The following is a 5055-nucleotide window of genomic DNA, read 5'->3' as shown; positions in this document are numbered from 1 at the left end:
ACTCGTTAACCGTTGGTTCGATCTCGACGTACCCGAGACGTGTTCACGTCGTACGTTCCGAGTACTATAGGACACCGGTGTCCGCGACATTTAAATCGGTAATCCTTTATCCGCGGCCGTACCGCTACGCACGGAGATAGACCGATATTTGATTTTCGCTTAACCGCTACGCACTGTGATTGACTGTATTCCGACGGCGGGGTCTCGGTCAACCGTTTTCACGGTTTGCCGGTGACATCGACCGTACCGTTCATCACGGGCAGACCGCAGAGTCGTTGTCCAGGGATATCCCCCTTTGCCGAAAACCTTTACCGCGTAGAATTTCTGCGCTGACCGCGACGTTACAGGGGTGATTACCGTCGCCGAGCTGCGCGCCCGCCGTACCGTCTCGTCGCACGGACCACCGTGTGTGAAAATTCGATTTTTTTTTTTCACTCGACGTCCTCGGTTATTCGTCGGTGCCGGGGTGGTGCACATGACGGCAGCCCCGGCGATGTCCGTCGACACGATTTCGAATTCAACTTTTCGAACGTAGTTTTTCCGTGTGCAATAACTCGTTAACCGTTGGTTCGATCTCGACGTACCCGAGACGTGTTCACGTCGTACGTTCCGAGTACTATAGGACACCGGTGTCCGCGACATTTAAATCGGTAATCCTTTATCCGCGGCCGTACCGCTACGCACGGATTTTGTGATTTTCGCCTAACCGCTACGCACGGTGATTGACGGATTTTCGATTCTCGGCTAACCGCTACGCACGGTGATGGCGAAGTTCCTTCGACTCGGGTGTACCACTACGCGTGAATACCCCCGTCGCACATTGTGAAACTCGAGATTTTGTAAATTTGTGAGCGACTCGGTCGTCGGCGTTCCGCCGGCGTCCGATCGCCAATCACGTACGACAGCAAAGCCACGGGCGACGCCGAAGCCGACGCGTCCATCGCCGCGCACCGGTCTGCCCCAGTCTTCGGAATGGTCAGCAATCCAGTGCCCTTCGATGGTATCCGTCCAAGTTTCGGCGACCGACCCATCTCGCACGCCGAGTGGCAAAACTCAACCGGCGTCGCAGGCCCGCCTTCCGGTGGGCCTCCGACGCGCAAATCGTTTTTTTCAAAAATCGATGACGACTCCCGTTACCGTTCCGCAAGTTACGAGCTCTCGACGCCAAAACATTCCCGCCGCGGCCGGCCATCGTCGCCGTGCCCGGCGGTCGCCGGGGCGAAGCCCCGGGACGACGGACTTCGCGTCGCGTCCCGGCTTCCCCCACGATCTCGGCTGGGGGCCGTTATAAACCTGGCGAGAGGCGCTAGCGCGGTAATTCTCCGTCCGCTGAAAACGGACGGCGTACGCGCTAACCCCGACTCTCGTCAACGCACGGGTCACGTCGCGTCGGGCGAGCGCTCGCTCTCCGCGTGTGTTCGGTCTACCGCACGCGACCGCCGCCGCAGTCGCCCCGCGTTCTGCGGGTGCTCAGTGCGGCGCTCGCGTCGACCGAAGCGCGCGGTTTACGGGCGCCCGTCCGCGCACGTATCCCACTCGAACCGCGGTCGGTCGTGCGCCGTGACCGTATACCGGTCACGGTCGTTTCGACCTTCCTCGGCGTCGGCTCGCCCACGGGCGGACCGGCGCTCGGACGCACGCGTCCCGAGACGAGTGTCCGCGTCGTCGTCGCCCCTTGGTCGGCGTCGCCGCGGGGATCCGTCACGGGACGCAGTTGTTGTAAAACCGAGATCCCTGGTTGATCCTGCCAGTAGTCATATGCTTGTCTCAAAGATTAAGCCATGCATGTCTCAGTGCAAGCCGCATTAAGGTGAAACCGCGAAAGGCTCATTAAATCAGTTGTGGTTCCTTAGATCGTACCCAAGTTACTTGGATAACTGTGGTAATTCTAGAGCTAATACATGCCGACAGAGTTCCGACCGTCGCGGCGCCCTCGGGCGTCGCTCGCGGGAGGAACGCTTTTATTAGATCAAAACCGGCCCGTCGCGGCGCGCTTCGTGCGCGTCCCGATCGCGGCCCGCGCAAAGACCTGGTGACTCTGAATAACTTCGAGCTGATCGCACGGTCTCCGTACCGGCGACGCATCTTTCAAATGTCTGCCTTATCAACTGTCGACGGTAGGTTCCATGCCTACCGTGGTGGTAACGGGTAACGGGGAATCAGGGTTCGATTCCGGAGAGGGAGCCTGAGAAACGGCTACCACATCCAAGGAAGGCAGCAGGCGCGCAAATTACCCACTCCCGGAACGGGGAGGTAGTGACGAAAAATAACGATACGGGACTCATCCGAGGCCCCGTAATCGGAATGAGAACACTTTAAAACCTTTAAACGAGGATCAATTGGAGGGCAAGTCTGGTGCCAGCAGCCGCGGTAATTCCAGCTCCAATAGCGTATATTAAAGTTGTTGCGGTTAAAAAGCTCGTAGTCGGATCTGTGTCTGGGCGGTGCCGGACCACCCTGGCGGTCCGTCGTGTCGCGGCCGGCCGTGTCGCGGGACCACGTGTCCCGTCGGCGCGGTCGTCGTCGCGCTCGTCAGCCGTCTCGGGGTGTTAGTTACCGGCACGTCGGCCGGACGTATTGTCGGCAGGCGGACACGTGTCTCGGGCTTCCGGCGCGCCGCGCGGCCACGCGTCGCGCGGCCGTCGGGGTTCGACGACGGCGGCCGCCTACTCCAATCTTGCTGCGCGGTGATCTTCACCGATTGCCGTCGGCGGGCCGACACGTTTACTTTGAACAAATTAGAGTGCTCAAAGCAGGCTCAAATCTGGCGGGGCGGCTTCACGGCCGTCTCGTCAAAAGGCCCTGAATACTGGTCGCATGGAATAATGGAACAAGACCTCGGTCCCGCGCATCTCCGCCCTTCGCGGGCGCGCGAAATCGCCCTCCGGGGCGTTTCCGTGCGCGGGCCGCCGGGCCGCGGGCGCCAGTCGCCCGCGCGTCCCGCCGGGCCGGTTTTCGGGACCGGAGGTAATGATCAACAGAGACGGGCGGGGGCATTCGTACCGAGACGTTAGAGGTGAAATTCTTGGATCGTCTCGAGACGAACTGACGCGAAAGCATTTGCCAAGTACGTTCTCGTATGATCAAGAACGAAAGTTAGAGGTTCGAAGGCGATCAGATACCGCCCTAGTTCTAACTGTAAACGATGCCAGCTAGCGATCCGCCGGCGTTTCATTAACGACCCGGCGGGCAGCTTCCGGGAAACCGAAGCTTTTCGGTTCCGGGGGAAGTATGATTGCAAAGTTGAAACTTAAAGGAATTGACGGAAGGGCACCACCAGGAGTGGAGCCTGCGGCTTAATTTGACTCAACACGGGAAACCTCACCAGGCCCGGACACCGGAAAGATTGACAGATTGAGAGCTCTTTCTTGATTCGGTGGGTGGTGGTGCATGGCCGTTCTTAGTTGGTGGAGCGATCTGTCTGGTTAATTCCGATAACGAACGAGACTCTGTCCTGCTAACTAGGCGGGTAACCCCGGGTCGGCGTGTGCGCGGCGCGGGCGGTTTCGGCCGTTCGTGTTCGCGTACCCGTCGGCTCGGCCCGGTATCCCCGAACGCGTTCGCCCGTCGTCCACGGCGGTCGTCGAGCGCGGCCGCGCCATCCGCGTCCCGGCGTGCGGCGGGCGTGTGTCGGCCGGGGGGCAACCTCCGGTCGGCGCGCGTCCGTCGTGCGTCGGGCTCCGTGGTGAAGCGCGCCGTGTTCGCGGCCGTCGCCGGCGGATCACGATACGTTACTAGGGCTACCGCCGGCTCCCAGGAGCTTAAACTCTTCTTAGAGGGACAGGCGGCGGACGAAAATAGCCGCACGAGACTGAGCGATAACAGGTCTGTGATGCCCTTAGATGTTCTGGGCCGCACGCGCGCTACACTGAAGGAATCAGCGTGTGTTAACATTCCTGGGCCGACAGGCTTCCGGGTAACCCGCTGAACCTCCTTCGTGCTTAGGGATCGTGGCTTGCAATTTTTCCACGTGAACGAGGAATTCCCAGTAAGCGCGAGTCATCAGCTCGCGTTGATTACGTCCCTGCCCTTTGTACACACCGCCCGTCGCTACTACCGATTGAACGGTCGCATTGAGGTCTTCGGAGTGGACGCGCGTTATTCGGCCCCCTCGGGGGCTGGGTCGTCGCGCGATCGCGAAGATGACCGAAATCGGCCGTTTAGAGGAAGTAAAAGTCGTAACAAGGTTTCCGTAGGTGAACCTGCGGAAGGATCATTAGAGACGGGCCCGCGGTACCGGCAGCACTTGCCGGTCTCGCGCGCGCCTAATCCGACCCCGTGGCCGCGTGCGCTCGCGACTAGCTCGCCGACCGCCCGCGCGCCGCGACCCCCGACCGAGCGTCGACCGAAAGATGGTTAACGTCGAAAGACCATACGGGCCCCGCCGTGCGTCCGCGCACGGCGCGTGGCCGGTAGAAGTTTCGTCGACAAAAAAAAACACCCGACCCCGAACAGCGGATCACTTGGCTCGTGGATCGATGAAGACCGCAGCTATCTGCGCGTCGTCGTGTAATCCGCAGGTTATACGAACATCGACCAGTCGAACGCACATTGCGGCCTCGGTGACCCGCGGGTCCCGGGCCACGCCTGTCTGAGGGTCGTATACCGGATACTCGGCCAGACCGATGCGCCGCCGGCAGGCGTCCGACGGCGGCGGCAGTCCTCCCGGGGACTGTCCGCCCGCCCGTCGGCCGCTCCGGTGGTGCGAGATTGGCGGTTCGACCGTGGAAAACCGCGCTCGCGCGGCCGCCTCCGGTCGTCCGCCCAAGTTGTGACGGCAAACAGTCACGGGTTCTCGCGTCGTCAAACGGCACGTCCCCGTCCGCCCGCCGCGCGAGAGCGCGGCCGGGTCGGCTGAGAGTCCACGGACCTCTCCGGCTTCCGAGACGCGGACGCGGACGGTCACCGTACGGGCGGAGCGCGGACCGCAGGCTGCCGTGTAATTTAAAAAAAAAAAAACCCGATACGTTCCGACCTCAGATCAGGCGGGACTACCCGCCGGATTTAAGCATATTAATAAGCGGAGGAAAAGAAAACAACCGTGATTCCCTTAGT

The 5055-nt window shown here is 61.0% G+C and overlaps 1 non-coding gene across 1 annotated transcript; it reads left to right on the top strand.

Moving 5' to 3' along the window:
- Positions 1-4443: 4443 nt before the first annotated feature.
- Positions 4444-4601, top strand: LOC132953337 (5.8S ribosomal RNA). The gene has a single exon (XR_009665585.1). It is a non-coding gene; the product is annotated as a 5.8S ribosomal RNA (ribosomal RNA).
- Positions 4602-5055: the final 454 nt, after the last annotated feature.

This window comes from Metopolophium dirhodum, unplaced genomic scaffold, assembly GCF_019925205.1.
Source record: "Metopolophium dirhodum isolate CAU unplaced genomic scaffold, ASM1992520v1 scaffold15, whole genome shotgun sequence".
In the NCBI taxonomy this organism is placed as follows: Eukaryota; Metazoa; Arthropoda; class Insecta; order Hemiptera; family Aphididae; genus Metopolophium; species Metopolophium dirhodum.
Note: the sequence above shows the minus strand (reverse complement) of the source record. Positions and strands in the feature narration are given on the sequence as shown.